This window comes from Sciurus carolinensis, chromosome 11, assembly GCF_902686445.1.
Source record: "Sciurus carolinensis chromosome 11, mSciCar1.2, whole genome shotgun sequence".
NCBI lineage: Eukaryota > Metazoa > Chordata > Mammalia > Rodentia > Sciuridae > Sciurus > Sciurus carolinensis.
Window position 1 is genome coordinate 43,865,489 of NC_062223.1, and position 20,152 is coordinate 43,885,640.

At 42.2% G+C, this 20,152-nt stretch overlaps 1 long non-coding RNA gene across 1 annotated transcript; it reads right to left on the bottom strand.

The window, feature by feature from the left end:
• Nucleotides 1-1,819: 1,819 nt before the first annotated feature.
• Nucleotides 1,820-17,844, bottom strand: LOC124958275 (uncharacterized). The gene is made up of 3 exons (XR_007103863.1): nucleotides 17,769-17,844; nucleotides 2,805-2,884; nucleotides 1,820-1,977 (listed from the first exon to the last, which is right to left on the bottom strand). It is a non-coding gene; the product is annotated as an uncharacterized LOC124958275 (long non-coding RNA).
• Between the last annotated feature and the right edge of the window lie 2,308 nt (nucleotides 17,845-20,152).

The window sequence follows — 20,152 nt, forward strand, 5'->3', positions numbered from 1 at the left end:
CTGTACTGTGCTTTGAAGATCAGGCATCTACGAAATGCCTTGGATGATGCTATTACCCAACTGCATGAGTGGGTTTGATAGCTTTTCCGAAGGGCTGGTATTTCAGTTGTGCAACTGTAACTGCTTCACGGCAATAGAAAAGATTTATTTTGGGGACCCCAATCAACCCTCAGTCCTATTTCTCAAACTCTACTACATCACAAGATGTCAAAGTCATGCAGTATTAGCGTTTGGTCAAAGGTGCTGGTGGCATTTTGCAGGTGTAATGACACATGTTGTCTAAGATGGCTTTGTGATGCTTTCTGCCCCATGCCCTGTTCACTCTTTAAGACCTTGCTGATGGGAAAAGTCGGCTGGAAGCTCACCTAGAGGGCATGGAAGGACAAAACACTTGCTTGTTCAACTTGGTAGGAATCTGGGGCCTTGGGCTGGGGTAAAAGTTGCCACACAGGGAAGGAAAGGGCCTAGTGACCACCTCTGCTCCGACCCAAGGAGGGCAAAGAAAAAGATCTCCCACAATTAAAAAAGAATAAAACATAACGAAGTCATTTCTGGATATGCATGATTGCCCTGCTCCAAAAGGGGAAACAGGAATAAGATTAGAGGGCAGAGGAAAAAGGAGGGGTTTTCTTTTTTTTTTTTTTTGTGGTACTGGGGATTGAACTCAGGGCCTCGTGCTTGTGAGCTAACTCCCCAGCCTAAAGGAGGGGTTTTCTATTAGAGGACCACTGCTGTCAGGGAGGTAAACAATAAATCAATCATTTAAAAACTGGGTTGAGTGGCTGGGGTTGTGGCTCAGTGGTAGAGCACTTGCCTAGCACATGTGAGGCACTGGGTTTGATCCTCAGCATCACATACAAATAAATAAAATAAAAGTATATATATATATATATATATCTGATATTAAAAATAAAAAAAACTGGGTTGACGGGCCTGAAGGCTGAAGAACTGCATGCTTCAGTCGGGTCTCTTCCAATGAGTTGGTCCTCGCTTAGACCGAAGTTTAAACGGAGTCAGCTGAGGTATTTTTCATATTACAACAGCTTCTTTTGTGTCCTGAAGTTTAGTGTCCTCATTCTCTAAATATTGATGACTTGAGATATGGAGACATGAGGTTCAAACAACGATTCAGTCATGTACCTGCATTGGGCCTTCAGCAAGTTACCTGACCTCAGTTTGCTCATCTGTAGAATGGAAGTAATGAAAGAGTCTGCATAAGGTATGTGTAATGGAAAAGAAAAACAGCATTTAAAACCCAAACTGACAATAGCCACTTCTGCCTTTTAAGGGAGGTGGGCATGCTTGATATCAGTGGGGAAATAGAGTTTTCCTTGATGCTCTTCCCCAGAGTGATAGAAAACCGGGAGTGGGAGGAACTACCATGTGCCTGGGTACAGGGCTGCTATTTAACGGAGCACATGGATGGTGCTTGGCTGTACCAAGTGGGGACTGGAGTAGAGGCTGGAGAGGGTTGAATTGCTCTAATAAAATGTGGGAAAGACATAGTTCTGGGAGGATCTGGGTGGCCAGTAAGGGAGGGAAAAGAGAGGTGGCCCAAGCATTATTGCAGAAGGCAGATCTTAAAGGGCTAGAGCCCAGCTGTTATCTATCTACATGTTTATATATGTCAAAACAGTTTTGTGTGTGCATGTGCATTTATGTCTGTTGGGGGTTGGGGGACAAATGGCAAAGAGGGATGAAAGGGGTGCAAGTTCTGGCTCTGGAGGGTTTATTTCTGTTTCTTCATTTTTTTTCCATCATTAAATTGGGGCAAAAATGCTATCATACCTCACTGGATAAATATGGGTTTAGATGAGATAGTCTGGCAATTCATGGGTCATGCCCATAGTTATCCTTCACTAAAGGTTAGTTCTTAGAGTGTTCTATGGTAATAATCACACGGAGATCGTATACTGTCCTAGAATGCATGCTTTGTGGTTTTACTGTAAACTTTACATATCTGTTCACTGCAGAGATCTGGAAAAAAAAAAAAAAAAAAGGCAAGAGAAAATAATCACCACTGAAGCAAAATGATCACCACTATTAACATTTCAGCTTATACCCTTTTTTTTTCCTTCCCAAGTGCACATACATCTTTGTTCTATCTTTTCAAAATGGGATACTGTTCTATAATCTGCTTTTAAAAACTTTTAACCTTAGCAATAGACCATAAATCTTTCCCTGTGGATGAGTTGCTTCTTAAAATAGACATTCTGGTAGGAATAGCCACGCTCTGGGCCAAACGATTCATTACTATTCTTTTTTTTTTTTTTTAAAGATGGATTAGTGTGGGGGGGAGATGCCTATGACTGTCCAAATCTGGAATATTTCCACATTACACTTCCTTCCTGGAAAATTAGCAGGACACGTGTAAAAATCATGTCAAAAGCTCTGACTTGCCTTGGATTAGATCAACGTTTTCCCAACTAATTTAACACTGGAGTCATTTATCCTCATACCTCCTATTAATGGCGCAGGACTCTTTGAGGGAAACACCACTGTAGCCTAATGCTTCCTTAAGAGGAGGGAGTGGGTCCTGTTCATTTTTGTTTCCACTCCGCTTTACAATTGGTTTCTTAAAGAATTATGAAGAACGGGCTGAGCCTGATGAATCCACTTTCTAAGCAACAGCCACACACGTGTGACTTGGGGGCCAAGGGCAGAGGCTGGGGCTGCGCTCTGAAGAGTCTCTCAGTGTAAAGTTAATTGGCCCCTTTGGGGATGAACCTGTGAACTTGGCCTCGTTAGAGCCAGCTCAAAACAGCTGAGTTGGTGTATCTGGTGCCCTGAAATTGTTTTCCTACCCAGATTCTGATGCTGTCCTCCAGGTGGCGATGCTGGTTTGTCGACCTTCTGAGAGCCCGAAGCATGGGCCAAGAATCGCCTGGAATTGAGGGGAAGCAGATGTGAATGAGGCCCGAGTTGGGGTGGAGTGATTGAAAATGGGAAGACACTGTGAGGTTTGCAGTGGACAGAAGCTGAGGCACACCTCGTACACTAGGTATCCAGACACCGGTTTTAAAGAATCCTGAGGAACCAAGAAGCCAAGGATACACATCGCCAGCATATACTGAGCACCAGCCATGAGACTGGCAAATATGCCAGGTACTTTTATTCATTATTTCTTTTAATCCCCTGAACAGACTATGAGGCAGGTCCTGCAGCTCGAAGTACAAGAACTTGAAACTCAACCTTGGTTCCTAGGCCTGGTGTTTATTTCTGAGAACTTTGCCAGACTAAAATGAGAAGGTATTTATCAGAGATTAATAAATGAAAAAATGACTGGACGTGGTGATGCACACCTGTAATTCCCACAACTCAGGAGGCTGAGGCAGGAGGATCACAAGTTCAAAGCCAACCTCAGCAACTTAGTGAGGACCTAAGCAACTTAGCGAGACCCTGTCCCAAAATAAAAAATAGAAAGCGCTGGGGATGTGACTCAGTGGTTAAACATCCCTGGATTCAATCCTCAGTACCAAAATAAATAAATAAATAAATAAAAATGTTTGTATCTATCTATCTATCTCTCTTTCATTTCATTAGTACAAGATGGGCCTGATAGCAGTTCATGAAATTAATACCAGGGTTTTTTTTAGTTAGCCACCTGCTAAATAAATTACAGTTGTCTCTTGATATCTATGGAAGATTGGTTCCAGGACTCCCAGGAGATACCCAAATCTATGAATGCTCAGGTTTGCATAGTATTTACCTTTAACCTGTGCATAGCCTCCTGTATGCTTTAAATCACCTCAAGATTACTTATAATACTTAATAGAATGAAATGCTATGTACATGGTTGATTCCAAAGGTTGGAGACCCATGGATATGGAGAGCTGACTAATTATGGCCCTGGCCTGCAGCTGTAGATTTACAACTTTCAGATCTGGGTGGTGAAGTATTCTTTTTCAGAATTCCTATCGTCTTTTTAGTTCTGGTGGTCATTATGCAAAATGAATGTGGTAAAACAGAACAATTCTAGACTGCACAGGTTAAAATTCAGCTGTAGAGCTAAGTAGTTCCATTCAGCAGCACCATGTCCCCATAATAGCACTGTCACCTAGGACACGTTCGAATTGTTTCTTTAAATGCCTCTTTCCCCCCACGAAACATGCATTTGTTGAGGCAGGGACTATGCCCTTCATTTCTTCATTCATGAGGTCTAGCAAAGTACCTTAGTAAATCATTGGTGAAGTTTAAATGAATGAGGGAATGAGGGAAAGAAAAGCGTCTCCTGTAGAAAAGATGTCAGAGCATGAAATGATGTAGGAACCAAGGGAATTTAGTCTAGACTAGCAGAAAGACCCGAGAGAGACATAAGAATCACCTTCAGATATGCAACAGGCTGTCATATGCACGAAATTCTAGAACAAGGTTGTGTGTCTTCAGATAGAAGGCTGGAGAAGACCAGTCTCTTGTAGAAAAAAATAATTTAGGAACTGTCTAAAAATAAAAGGTGTTGCTACCTAAAATTAAAAGGCGTTACTTTTTAGTGCAGTGATCTTCCCATATCTTGAAGCAGAGGTGGGATGGCCATCTGGTGGGAATGTAGGACGGGTTCCTTCACCATGAGTGAGGTCGAACATCTGTCTCACCAGTGCTTTGTGCCAGCACCCAAACAGTGTGGCCACACAGAAGACCCCTAAATATTTATTGAAGAAATGAATAACCATCTTCTGCTAACTGAAAATTCATTCAGCAAATATTAACAGCACCTGGTTACAGACTGGAAGTCGAGGGAAAAAGTTGGATCCTCTGTCCCTGACAGCAATGTATGCAAGATATTAGGCCCAAACTAAGTGGCCCAAGTGATCCAGACAGATGCTTCCCTGTTGGCTTTCCTTCTAATATCACTTTCCTTTCTTTCTCTCTCCCTCCTTTTTCTCTTTTAAAAATCTTTCCTCGTTTCTCATGTCAGAATCAGGGTGTCATTCGTCATCACACTGATGCTTATGAGGGTGTTTATTTTAACTCCTTTGAGCCACATTTATTAAATCATAAATGGGGACAAGCATACCCACCTCCTAGGGCCAGGAACATGATTCAATGTAGGTTTTCCTGTTTGGACCCGAATTTGATCCTGTTATCAATGGAGGATGGTAAATGGACCACCCTCCACTCAAGCAGAAACCCCACGATTCCCCTCCATCCACCCCTTTGTGAACATGTGACCTTGATAGCTGCAGTAGCTTTTTAGAGGGTCACTGTGCTTCTGCTTTACTCCTTCAAGGATGCTTTTTCCATTTTCTCCATAGATCAGCAAGGTGATCTTCGTTGTTGTTGGTTGTTTATTGAGATAAAATTAATATACCACAAAATTCACCTATTTAAAGTCTACAATTCAGTGCTTTTTTTAGTATATATTCACAATACTAATTTTATATCATTTTAAGCACCCCCTAAAGAAAGTCCATACCCCTTAGCCATCACTCCCTCTTCCTCCCTCCCTGGAGCTACTGGCAACCACTGATCAACTTTTGTTCTCTGTGGATTTGCCTGTTCCGAACATTTCATGTGAATAGAACATCACTGGTGGTCTTGTGTGTCTGCTTTTTCGGCTCAGCATGTTTTCCAGGCTTACCCATGTTGTAGCATGTGGCAATATTTCATTCCTTTTCATGGTCATTTCATGTGTGGAAAGAACACATTTTGGGGGCTGGGGAGATAGCTCAGTTGGTAAGAGTGCTTGCCTTGCAAGCACAAGGCCCTGGGTTCGATCCCCAGCACCGCAAAAAAAAAAAAAAAAAGAACACATTTTGTCCATTCATCCGTGGATGGATGCTTGAGTTTTTTTTAAAGTTTTTTGACTATTACCAAAAAATGCTGCTATAAACATTTTTGTACAAGTTTTTGTGGGGACATATGTTTTCACTTCTGGGTATATACTTAGAAGTGGAATTGCTGGGTCATATGATAACGCTATGTTTAACTTTTTTTTTTTTTGGTATCCAGGATTGAACCCAGTGGTGCTTAACCACTGACCACATCCCCAGCCCTTTTAATGTTTGGAGACAAGGTCTTGCTGACTTACTTAGGGACTCTGTAAGTTGCTGAGGCTGGCTTTGAACTTGTGATCCAACTGCCTTGGCCTCAGCTGCTGGGATTACAGGCATGTGTCACCACATCTGGCTTTTTTTTTTTTTTTTTTTTTTTTTTTTTTTTTTGCGGTGCTGGGGATTGAACCTTGTGCTTGCAAGGCAAGCACTCTACCAACTGAGCTATATCCCCAGCCCTTTTTTTTGACATTTTTGAAGGACTACCAAAATCCTTTTCAAAGTGGTTGTACTGTTTTATAATTTCTCCACATCCTTACCAGCACTAGCTATTGCCTATCTTTTTTTTTTTTTTTTGGTCCTGGGGATTGGACTCAGGGGCACTTGACCAATGAACCACATCCCCAGCCCTACCAGCCCTATTTTTGTATTTTAATTAGAGATAGGGTCTCACTGAGTTGCTTAGTGTCTCTCTTTTGCTGAGGCTGGCTTTGAATTTGATATCCTCCTGTCTCAGCCTCCCAAAGCAGCTGAGATTACAGGAGTGTGCCGCTGTGCCTGGCTGTCTTAATACAGCTATCCTACTGGGTATAAAGTGGTGCTGTGTTGTGATTTTGATTTGCATTTCCCTAATGATTAATGACATGGAATACCTTCTCATGTGCTTATTATCCATTCGTATATCTAATGTTCTTTGCCCATTTTTAAAATTGAGTTATCTTTTTACTATGGAATTGTAAGAAGTCTTTATATTTTCTGCATACAGGTTCCTTATCAGGTATATTATTTTCAGATGTTATCTCCCATCCTATGGGCTATATTTTTACTTTCTGGGCAGTATACAAAAATCTTTAATTTTGAGAACAATAGTTTATCTATTTCTTCTTTTATTGCTTGAGTTTTGATGCCATACTTGAGAAACCATTGCCTAAACCAGTGTCACAGAAATTGACTCCTGTATTTTCTTCTAGCATTTTGTAGCTTTAGCTCTCACTTTAGGTCTATAATCCTTTTTTTTTTTTTTTTTTTTTTTTTTGGTACTGGGGATTGAACTCAGGGTCGACCACTGAGCCATATCCCCAGCCCTATTTTGTATTTTATTTAGAGATGGGATCTCACTGAGTTGCTTAGCACCTCACTTTTGCTGAGGTTGGCTTTGAACTCGTCATCCTTCTGTCTCAGCCTCCTGAGCCACTGGGATTACAGGCCTGTGCCACTGTTTCTGGCAGGTCTACAATCCATTTTGAGTTAATTATTGCATACGGTATGATGTGGGGCCAGGTGATCTTTTAAAAACACAAACCAGATTCTGGAGCTCGCCTGTTTAAATTCTTTACTGCCTTCCACTTTTCTTGGAACGAAATCCAAATTCCTCACTGCAAGATCTTCTTTCTCCCGGACTCCTGCCCCCTGTTTACTGTGTTCATGGCTGCTTTCTAACAGTTCCTAACCGTGCAAACCCTTTCCCGCCTTGCTGTGCTTGTACTGCCGTTCCCTGTACCTAAAACAAGAGTGTCAGGGTGCTACTCTCATTCTTTAGATTTAAAAACGCCTTCTTTGGTAAGACTTTTGTGGCCGCCCTATTGAACGTAGGCTCCCCACTGCCCCTTTTTCCCCATCACGTGCTTGTTCGATTCTTTCAAGGTCATTACCCAGGCCACGTTCACCTTGTCTACATATTTGTTTATTTGTTTTTTGTCCCTCCCACTCATGGGAGGGCCCAGGGCCACACCTGCCTCCTTAACCTTTATGCCTAGCCCTGGTACCTAATAGGTGCTCAGTAAATATTTGTTTTAATGAGTATTATAAATGGTTCTTCTGTTCTCAGCAACCTTTCCCACTTTTTTCTATTTCTATGATTCTATCGCCTCCATCTGACTTTGCTTTTTGCCTGAATTTTCTTCCATTGCTTGTTTTCATGGGATATGAAACAATGGAGTAGAACATTGATTTTGACTTTTTTTTATTTTTATTTTTTTAGTTTTCTTCTCATTTCTCTCCTTATTGCTTTCAGCATGTAAGCATCAGTATTGGATTCAGCTCCTCAGCCCTCTCCAATTTTATTATTCTTTTCTGAAACTTTCTCAATAGAGACTCAACATAGCATTCTTTTGGTCTTGCTTTCATATGAATATGACTTTTCTTCTTAATGAAGATGCAGACTAAACTGAATTTCTTTTTCACCTCAGACTGTGACTGAGTGCCAGACAAACAAACCCCAATAAACACTAGGGGGTTTATCATCAACACTTTAAAAAAGTCAATAAGACTCAGGTAGGCTATGCTGCCAATGTCATAAATTCCAAATGAATGGATTCGGAAATTGTTCCGGCCCTACGGCATACGAAATTTAATTAACTAAATTAACAAATCCTTTTCATATAGAAATTCTCTGAGAAGTCATCACATAATAATGTGATCTAAAAAACCCTGCAGAATAATTTCTTACAGGTGACTGTCTGCTTAAATGGAGAGGCTGGGGCCCTTTGCTTTGTGACATATCTCTGCACACATTTCTGCTTCCTATCAATTCCGCAGGATTATCATCATAAAAGGAACGCACCTTCATCTTAATGTTAAGCTCTGCTCCCCCCCACTGACAGAACCGCTTTTGATGAAGACTGCAGCCAGAAACATGGTTAAAGACCCTTTCACCTGAAAGTCTCATTCTGGAATTTTCTTTTCAGTTTGCCATCTTGCTTATCATTCACAGATATCCAAATATCTAAGAAGTGAGCCCAAAAGATGATTGAAACTTTTGATCCGAGAAATAACTCACACATTTGTTTTGCTTTGCTCTAATCTTCAGAGCTGTGTATCACGCTGACAAGTTCTCGATTTTTAAAAAACAGATTTTTCCTTTGGGCTTTCTCCTCCTTTCATTGTGGTAATATTTTCTCCTATCTTCTATCTTCTAAAAAAGTAGGTGTAACAGTCTAATCAGCCTTTACCAACTTTTCTGCAAGAACAAGGCAGAAAATATGAAGATATAAATCAAGAATTGTTATTATTGTTTATGTAGTAGTGATATATGGTTCCACTGAGCTTTGAGTTTTACATGGCCACTTTGAAAACACAGAATGCTGCTCAGGCACAAGCGATTTGTTTCTGAGCCCTGGGCTTGGATATTTCTAATAAATATTATTCTGCCTCTGATTTTATGATATCAACAAGATACCCAAGCAATAAAATATTTTCAGATTCCTGGTATTAAGTCCACATTGTCAAAGAAAGATAATGACTCTGAACTTCAGGAACAGTAGGTAGACAAAACATTAGGCATAAAATAGCTGAATTTTTGTAAATCATCATGATGATGACGATCATTTTATGCATGGATCAAAGTCTCAAAGGAGGTCTATAAACATATTAAGCTGTTATTTCTGGATAGAGAAATTATAGATGATTTTAATTTTCTTTTTTTGCTTATCTGTATTTTTTCTCACTGTGAATATATATTACTTTTGAGATGAATAAGATCCTTTTCAAAGAATATACCTAGGAGGAGTTGTTAAAACTAGGTATGAAAATAGAGAGTAACATTAATGGAGAATAGGAGTGGTTTCTGAAGCAGACTATCTTCTAGTCATTTATGAGTTTATATTGTACCCATTTTTTATTAGCTTTTTAGAAAAAAATTTCCTTTAGATGTTGATGGGACCTTTATTGTATTCATTTGTTTATATGCAGTGCTGAGAATTGAACCCAGAGCCTCACACATGCTAGGTAAGCACCCTACCACTGAGCCACAACCCCAGCCCCTCTCTGTTAGCTTTGATCAAAGTGCCAACTACCTGTTGTCCACCCACATCCCTGTATCTGAGCCATATCAATATGTCCATTTTCCGGATACTAGGAGAAGCAATAGCAGACTTATTTTCCAGTGGGGAAGAAAGGCTCCTCATTTCATTCATTTTTTTCCTTTTATTTAGTGCATGAAATTTTTCAAATCAATTTTTAAATTTGTTCTAATTAGTTATACATGACAGTAAAATGCATTTTATGCATTTTGATAAATCATACAGAAATGGAGTATAATTCCTTTTTTTTTCTAAATGTATGTGTTGTAGGATCACATCAGTCATGCAGTCATATATGTACATGAGGTAATAGTGTTCTTGTCTGGCTCTCACTGCAATCCCATTTCCACCTGCTTCCCCATTCCTGGGTTTTTCTCCTGTCTGAAACCCTGTGGTTCCCTCAGGGACACTCTTAAGACTTGATGTGAATTCAACATTGCAGCTTTGAAGAACTCTGACTTCAAAGACCCATGACATAGCCGCCTTACCCTCCCCCTCCACATGCCTCCTTCTCTTACTGCCAGGTCCAAAGACTGTCAAAGAGGACAGACTGAAAACCACCTCTTTATTAGGATAACCCACTACCTTGCCTCTTAATGCCTCATTTTGCTATTCAATTTGGGAACTTATGTTAAATGGCAGAGAAGGTTGGATTTGAAGACACACCATAGCAGTGTTTAGAGGAGCGGCCTCAAGTCAAACATCTGGGAGATGTTCAGGTGCGTGAAGCAGAACGGCCACATCCATGACTTGTGTCTGGTGTTTGTCCTGATTGGTCGGTACCCATGCCTTATCAGTTGTTAAATATTTTGATGTTCTCAAAGTAAAGTTTTAGTGTTGTAAATGGACAGTACTTACTAAAGACCTGAACCTGTGTGTCACTTGGTGCTAGCCATTTGCCTTCTGCAAGCCTTGGTTTACACTTTGGGAAAATGGGGATATTCATACTGCCTTTTCCACTTGGAAGAGTTACTGTGATGATCAAATTGTCATTGTGGATGAAGAAGTTCTCTATAAACTGTGAGAGATTGTGCACAGCAAGGTATGATGATAGAAATGATCAATAATGATGATAACTGTGCTCCTGGTGAAGGTCAAGGTGATAAGGATAATAAAGAATAAAAAGAAGACAAACTTGGGAGCATCGTGGACTATGCTTTTCCAGTTCAATATGCTCCTGACATTGCTCCCCGGCCCGCAATTCATAGTAACAGTTAGACAGAAGCAATATAAACTGGCAACATCAACCTTCTCTGCTTTATGCCATTGTAGCTCCCAGGTTGTTCACTGGCCAAGTGCTGATAGGTGCTTCCCTTTGTTTGTGGGCATTCATTCCATGATTTATTTCACATCCTGGATGGGAAACCCTTCTGTCCTATAATTCCCAACACCTGGGACAGCTCTTGATGTTCATTTAATGATCTGCTAGGACCTAGAGCCAGCAGAAGAGAAGTGTGGGATTGTCCCGCTGGGCTCTTGCACCCCCTACGCTGCCTAGTCTGAGCAGGACTCTCATGTGCCTCCTTCCGATCTGTGCCCATGATCTCCCAACCCATTTGGCAAGTGTATAGGATGAGCTATTGGATGCGACCAGAGTTAGTAATTGACTCCCTTTCTCTCTCCCTCCCTTTCTTGTCTGGCCTGCTATCCCCTATCCACTTCCCTTTATGAAGATTCTAGGTCTTCATCAAATAGGATTCTTCCTATTGACCTTGACAAGAGAGTCCCTGCCCACGTGGAAAGGGGCATAGTACCAGTGAGTCTGTTCCAATAGAGGAAGCACATAGTCACAGAGTAATTGGCTCCTAGAATTCATTCAGAGCAATGAATTTAACCTCTGAATGGCAAAGAGGTTTAACTCCTGTGGCCTTGAGGAAGAAACATACTCTAGAAGGCTTCCCTTTCCCTTTGCCAATGGTATAAAGGCACTTCCTGCAGAGAAGGCTCCCTCCTTGTGAGGCTTTTCTGTCCCTTGTGGTATCATAAATGGCCTCTGGAATCCTCTCCTCCTCCTTCCCTTGTGCTCTGAAATCAAGTCTTTAAAAATTATACAGCAAGTAAAGTAGTTAGGAGAAGGTCTGAGCAGCCGGACCTTAAAGTCGTAAAGCCCTCTCACACACAAAAAGAAAAGAGGGCCTTAGGGTGGGAGGGGTCTTTTCCAGTGGCCTCGGATTCAACTTTATACATTATAGCATATGAATTTAAGATGCAGACACAAAAACACACTGACAGAATTCAATCATTGAAGCATCACAATTTCCCTTTGATCCCATTTTTGTGTTTCCTAATTTGTAAAGAGCCCCTGGCCCTCTGAGAGGCCCTGGACATGACCATGGAATACTCGGGCTGATACTTAGAAGGTGCTGGTTTGGGTGCCCATTTATGGGAGGAATTACTTTACTTGGCTGTTATATTGAACATCTCGACAGCTCTTTGAGATTGGGACAATTATTCAGCTGCCTTGCACTGAAGGAGAAACTGAGGCTCTCCCCAAGGTCACCTGGCTAGAAAGTAGTGAGGCTAGGGTACAAATCCAGACAGGCTGAATGCCAAAGCATCTTTCCTTCTCTCCAGTGCTGACAATGCAGAGCATCATTTTATGGCTAACCCTTTCTAAGGTGCACTGGGCTCCAAGGATCATCTTCCTGGCGACCTCACCCCCTCTTCCTGGGCCCCTCCTGGGCTCCTCCTGGGCTGGTACTGCAGGAGCTGTCAGGAGCTTAGGTTTCTGTCTGGGCTAAAATCCTCTAAAACTCTCTTCTGAGAGAGTTCAGGGCATCTCATGCCTTGATTACCCCAGGTGACATCCTGTTTAAGTTGGTTTGACCTCCCTGAGCTCATTTCTTTGTTCTGGTCACCTCTGCTTCCATCAAAAATAACAAGTTGCTGATAAGCTGGCCCTTGGCTCCCCTGCGCAGATGGGTGGACTCTGAATCTGCACTCAGAGCAGGCCTCTCAAGTTTAAAAAGCCCTTGTGCTCTGTATTTTGACAGGTTGAAAAATCCAATCCATTTATTTTGAAAACCCATTAAGCCCAGCCAATATGGGATATTTAGAAAGGCCAGAACTTCACTTTTGGTCAGAAGGTCAGGCTGTCATAAAATAACAGCTAAAGGAAGTGAAACAAAACATATTTTATTGTAGGGCTATAATTCCCAAACATCTTTAAAAATATACTTTCAGTTAAAATAAGACAAAACAAAAACATAGCACATTGAATTGCCGGAAATTGCCACCACCATAAACTCTTTTTGTTCAGGGAACTTATTCATTTTTGCATCTCCATTTCACAGACCTGTTATAGTCACGTAGTAAATGCTCAATAAATGTCTGATGAATCAGCCTCAAAATGGTTTATTTTGCTATTTAACATTTGTTCTTGGTCTTAGTTTCTCTTGTTCCCAGTGGCAGTTAAATCTTCCTCAAGAAAAGAACATATGATTTTAGGGCTCTGGGGTTTTGGAAAGTGAATTTTAGAAGAAGCGATTTTGACTCTTCATGGCATCTTGAATTATGTTATTGATGATACAGATAAAAGGGTTTTATGATCAGATTCTCGAAAGATAACTCATTTGATCCTTTCAACCTTGGGAAGGCAGCATGGGAGATGTTACTATTTTAGTGTTATCTTTAAGAAGGTTGCATAGGTACAGACTATTACTTAAAAGAAAATAACATTATTAGGTGGTTCTGAACACATGAGATGTTCAGGAGATGGTGCAAAACATTCTTTTGTATCTCCATCAAGTCACTTTTCAGTCCATATAATGCCCTCCTCTGATAGGTATCTAGATGTCCCTTTCTGTATTTCCCCTTCCTCTTTTCTTATCTTTCACAATCTCTTGGGTCTTTTCTACCCCGTTCCGACAAGGTCCATTCTGGAGAACCACCAAAAGATACTCAAGGCTCTAAGCAGGACTCTGCTTTTGCCATGATGGGATGGATGAGGACAGGTCCTAATCATGCACCCAAAGGTTCTATTTATAGCCATAAGAGGCATATTTATGACCTGAGACTAGAGCTAACTCTTGGAGTCTTGAGGTAGAGCCAATGAATAGAGCCCCCTCTCTCTGCCTTTATGGTGAAACAACTCAGAAATAAGACTAGCTAGCAATCTGATGGAGGTGATGGTTTACCTTAGTAAGAAAATGAATATTGGAAAACATAGCTTGTAGCTGTAGGTAAATAGCAATCTGAATATGGAATTCCAGAATTAGGCAGACTTACCCATGCTGGACTGGGGAAGGTTGTCCTCTTCAGGACTGAACTCATGTCTCCTGTGGGCACCTAGCACCCAAGGGCAAGGGGTGAGGCACTTTGATGGGTGCCAGTTTCTCCTTCCAAGCCCATCAATCACAAGGTACTGTACCCCATTGGGAGAGGGATGAGTGAAGAGTCAGGAGAAGCCAGGAGTGTTGCCTTTATAGAATCTCTTCTAATGAGGAGTCATCAAGAAGGGAATAAATACCTTCCCTTAATACATTATGTTTTATTGACCCATATCATGTTTTAAAAGCTGACTTACCAGGTAATATTGAAAAAAGGATATTTTGCATATCATCAGAATCTAGGGATTTTCTTGAAAAGTCAGGATGATCTGTTAACACTGAGCTGGGTACCTATATGGCACTGAATCTTGGAGCTGAGCTGCAGGTACACGTACCCCAGCTCATCAAATCCCTATTGTGTAGCGAGACGCGGCTCTTACTCATTTCTCTTACCTGCCTGTTCTTTCCAGATGTTTTAGTTTGCTTCCTTTGATTTACTTGTTCAGTGTAGAGATTAGTAGCTAGAGGATCTACAAACCTGCCTCTTGTTAATATCGCCAGCTCCTACTGATCTTTGTCATATTTTGTCTTGGTATTAGCTTAACAAAGTCCCCATCTTTATTTTATCTTACAAGAAGTTCTCTTTCATATCAGAGGCTTGGTGTTGGAGAAAACAAAGGAGATGAGGGAAAGAGAAAATCCTGTCCTAATAGTCTATTGAACAAATGAAGAAAATGAAGCTGGGAGGTTAGCAGCTGGACCAGGTGGATTGCTGGAGGAAGATGCCATGAGGTCCTGGGACATCCTCTCCATTGCACTGCACCTGTGGTCCTTGCTGCTTTGCTGGGCACCACTGATCCAGATGAGCCACAGATTGCACTTCTGAGTGTGAGCTTCTGATATACTTTGCCTCCTTGGGCTGACAAATTAGGCAAAGGCTCCAGACAGACCCATCCCACAGATTTCAGGAGCAGTAATAACGAAGAGGAGGTTTTCCAACATGGCTGCCACCAATCTTCTGTTTCTTCAGAGATGTGAAGGGTTTAATTTAGGAAGGGACTGGCAGTATGGAAGAACCAGAGATCATTCATGTTTCTCCTATTACTCCACCTATGATCTACAGGGAGTACTTAGATTTTTCACAAAGATTTGGCATAAATCAGAGGGAAAGATGATTACTAGGATGGTTGGATAGATGGATGGATGGACAGATGTGTAGATCAATGGATTAGTGATTAATCTCAGGGAGTTTCACAATACTTTCCCATGTGTTTGCAGCAAAAAACACTTCTGTTTGTTTTTGGAGTCCTACTTCTAACACTTAAAGTTCAAGTATCAAGGCTGAATAAACAGAGATACTGTACTTCCAATAAGAAGGAAGTACGACAGAGATTAACAGCATGGGCTTTGGAGTCATTTGCTCCTTATTAACATCTCTGAGCTTCTGTCTCTTCATGTATTAAGTGATAATAATAGTCCCTTTCTCAAAGACGGTTGCTGTTAGATTTAACTGAAATAATTTTGGGAAGATACTAACAATTAGTGCCTGGCAGATAGGAAGCACTCGGGAAATGACAATTCTAATTCAATGGAAAGATTTCCATTTTATATGAGCACCTATTACATGCTCAGGTATATCCCAGGAATTATCTTTGTGTTTGTGGGTACTAACAAAATTTGGGGGGATGGGCATCTGCAGAGTATGGGTATGATATAAAGTACAAGGATCTCCTTATGGAACCATGATTAAGCATCCTGATATACATTCTGGTGGGTAGTTGGAAGAGGAGAGCGCTCCTCTGGCTGAAGGCATGCCAAAAGAACAAGGCAGCCATGGATGGGCTGTTTCTGGCCACAGCAAAGAAGCAGATGGGTAGAACTGTCGCTGCTTGTCAAGTTCTTTCCAATCCATATCCAGGGAACTTTTCCTACGAAGCAGACACTGCACTAAGTACTTTTTTTTTTTTTTTTTGCGCAGTGCTGGGGATCGAACTCAGGGACTTGTGCTTACAACGCAAGTACTCTACGAACTGAACTATCTCCCCAGCCCTGCACTAAGTACTTTTGACTGAGCCCTGCCACTTGCTGGCTCTCTTAACTGACTTAGTCACATAAATCTCTCTGGGCCTCAGTTTTTCATCTGTAAGACAGGAAGAATTCTATTCATCTCATTTGTAATGTGATGCTAATGGCACTGCAAACATTAAAGGTCCCTGTAAACAATAAAGCACTGTATAAATAGAAGGTCCAATTGTTGCTGTACAATGGAAGGTCCATAGTAGACTGTTTAAAACACTAAGCAAACTAGTCCCTTGCTAAAAGCCCTCCAGGGGTCCTCTTGCCTTACCATCCAAGCTGGGTGAGTCCCAGCTATTTAGGAGGCTGAGGCAGAAGAATGACTTGAGTCTGGGAGTTCAAGGCCAGTCTGTGCAACCTAGCAAGACCCTGTCTTAAAACAAAATCATCTAAACCTCTTACCATGACCCACTAGACCCTACACAGCCCGGCCCTGGGTTGGGTGCCCATTCCAGCTTCCTCTCTAACCCTCTCCTCTGTGTCAACTGCCTTCCGATCACACTGGCACTCTGTTCCTCAAGGGCTAAGCCATTCCTATCTCAGTGCCTTTGTACTTCCTGACCCTTAAGGGTTGAGTCTTGACCATGGCTGTCTCTCTGATCTCCTTGAGGTCTTCTCTGGGAGGTTGTCCTCTGAAAGAGGCTGTTCTGGGCCACCAGATCTAAGGTATTGCCCACACCTATGACAGCCCCCACTCTCCAGTCACCATCTCTCATCTCATTTCATTTTCCCCATGGGGGTTATCACTATTAAAACATACTAGATCATTTATGATTTACTTGTTCATGGGCGGTTTCTCTCCCCGCAGTGTGAAAGTTCCTTCCAGGAGGATTTGGTGTGTCTTGGTCACTGTTCTATCAGTATCTCACACCATGCCTGACACCGAGGTGCTTCGCTAATATCATTGCTCAAGTTTAGCTGCATTTCGCCCAACCCCAAACACCTTTCAATAGAAGCCAAATGTGTTCCATCCATGAGAAAAATATTTACAAGTCCCCACAGACTTCTCAACCAGGAGAGTGCTGAATTATATTGCTTTCATTTGACTCTTGCTGCATTTGAAGAATCATGAATACTAAGTCAGAATATGACCACGAAGGAGCCACGTTTGGCCTGTCCGCTGTGATACCAGTCAAGGCAAAATACAGCAGGCTCCTAGTCGTGGGGACTAATATAGATGGGGCAGTTGGCATTTAAGAGGAAACCAGTGGGCGTCAAGTGGGACTCTTAGGGCAACAAAGCCAAGGGGGACCATGAAAACTTTTGCTGCAATTGGCAGGTGGTGGCTGTTTAGTGAGGTAATTTGTGCCTGGCTAGCCCGGCCCACAGAGATGCCTGTCGCAGGGAGGTGTTGGCAGATCCACGATGCCCTGTGGCTCTGCGAACCGCTGCTGCTGCTTAATGAACCAGTCAGCCATTAAAGTGCCTCCCACACCATGGCAGCATTTGCAAGTTGAGCAGCTGAAGGAACACACTGGAGAGCAGGGGAGCTGAGCCTTGACCAGCGTCCTGCATATCCTGCCTCCTCCACCCCAGCTCTTTGACCTCAATTCCTAACACTGGCCTCTTGTTCGCTCTGGCTGCAGCTACCCTGGCAGCCTGGCTTTTCCTCAACCTGCCAAGCCCACACCTACCTCGGGGTCTTTGCGTTGGCTGTGCCCTCTGCCCGGAACTCTCTCCCCTTAGACCTTTGCCTGGCTGGTTCCTTGGTTTAATCCTTGTCTTTGTCTCAGTGCGGTAACCTTGGAGAGGCCTTCTCTAGCTACCCACTCCAAAAAGGGTCCCTGCCCTCTAGCCATGCCTAAGTTCCTTATTTATTTTCCTTGAAATGAACCTGATAGTTTCTTTTCATTATTTGTTTATTTGCTTCCTGGCTGTCTCCAGTTCTACTCCTCTTGTAGGCCTCCCAGTCCAGTGAAAGATTTTGGAGAGTGGGAAATATGTTGGTCTTGCTTTGTGCTGTATCCTCCTTAGAACCAGGCCCAGGTCAGAATACCAATGACAACAAGTATCGACTGAATTTGTTGAATGAATGAATGGTGCAGGCCAGGATGGGCAGGTTATGGAGGACCCTGAATACCAGAGGTGGATAAAAATGGGAAGGGGCCCAGCGTGTGCAGGAGTGACGGCAGTAGGAATTGAAGCAGAGAAGGCTGGAGATGAAGAGAGTATTTTAGGAGCTTTATACGCCCCGGGCATGTCACATCCCACGTTACATGCATGTATTTTTTTTTTTTTTCTGTAGAAAAAGCAGACAAGATTTTGGCGATTGTCACTCTTGAAATTACTTAGTTATGAATACATTTCTTTTACAACTATCTGTAAGGACTCAATAATCATGACGCATGCTCAGAAATTTTTTCAAGTGATAAAAAAAGAACGTATTTTCTATTAAGGTGAAGTTTCCTAAAGTTTAGCAAATCAGTTTTTTTTTTGGCATTGTCTGAACATTTATTCATTCCAATTCTTTTCATGTTTGGTGTCAGCTGAAACACATTTTTGAGACCTCAAATGTTGGGACCCTGCAAAAAACTTGTAGGCTCTGGGCCTGGTATTCAAAGCCCTGATGGCTGACAAGACGTGGAGAGAAAGGAGCTGAGTTTCAGGATGACTCTGACGGTGAGTGGTCAGGAGGGTCTGCAGTATGGAAATCCTTCTCTACCCAGAGGGAAGAGCTGAGGATCTGGCAGTGGGGGTCAACAGCAGGAGTGAAAAGAGGGAGGGGACACTAGAAGTTCAAAGGCAGATAATCTTGAGATCTAGGAGATCAAAGAGATCCAAGGAGGACAGCAGGATGCTTAGTTTCAGCTCCCAGGGGTGTGTGGCCAGGAGGGAAGATGATGGTTTGAGTTTGGGATGAATCGAGAAGAACCGGGCATCCTTTTCCTTATCTGTAAGGGAGGTGAATTAGTCAGGGTGGCTTACCAAAAAACAAAACCAGTAGGAGATAGATAGCTATAGACAAGAGAGACAAACTTAGATATAGGGATTATATACCCTTTGTGTGTGTGTGTGTGTGTGTGTGTGTGTGTGTGTGTGTGTACAGAGAGAAAGAGGGCAAACACACAGGTTAGAGGGAATTATTTTATAGTTACACAGTTTGGAAGTTGACAAGTCCCATGACCTGCAGTCAACAGGGGGTGAAGCAGGAGAGCTGATGGTGTGAGTTCCAGTGTGAGCGCCAAGACTTGACACCAGGATTGCCAATGGTGTGGTTCCAGTCCAAATGCTGGGAAAAAACCCATGGCCCAGTTTGAAGGCAGGTGGCAGGGACAGTTCTCTGTCACTCTCAGGAGGATCTATCTCTTTGGTCTATTCAGGTCTTGGACGGATTGGCTGAGGCCCACTCACATGGGGGAGGGCTGTCTGCTTTACTCAGCCTGCTTTACCCAGTTCATACGTCAATCTCATCAAAAAACACGCTCGTAGACATATTCAAAAGCAATTTATCCACCATATTTCCCCACCCCCAGGGGAATTTGTAAGTTCTCTTATTCATCAAACAAGGAGAAAAATACCCATCTTTCCCACTACTCAGCGTATTCTGAGGATCAAAAACTTATGCACATGAAATCATATACACTCTAGAGAGTAACATGGATATAAAGCTTCATTCAGCCTATTAACTATAGTAACAGTAACTGGTCAACACATGCACGAACTCCTGCATCATGAAAATTTATCAAATACCACTATGTTCTGAGACTATCCTAGGCTCCTGGGAAATGAGGGAAATGAGTGAATTAGACACACACTGTCTCTGTGGGGGCTTTCTCGGCAAGACCTCTGCTGACTCCCACAGTCCCACAGGATCTTTTGTGAATAGCTTCTTCAACTTTGTTCCTTTTCTTCATAATACTTGATTTGGTTTGTTGTGGTGTACACTTTTTAAATTTTTGTTGAATCGATAAATGCTTCCAATACTTAGAGATCTTAAACACTGCCAGGGCAGGAATCTGTCTGGTTTTACTTGCTGTAATAGCCCATGCCTACTACCACAGTGTCTGTTACACAGTGG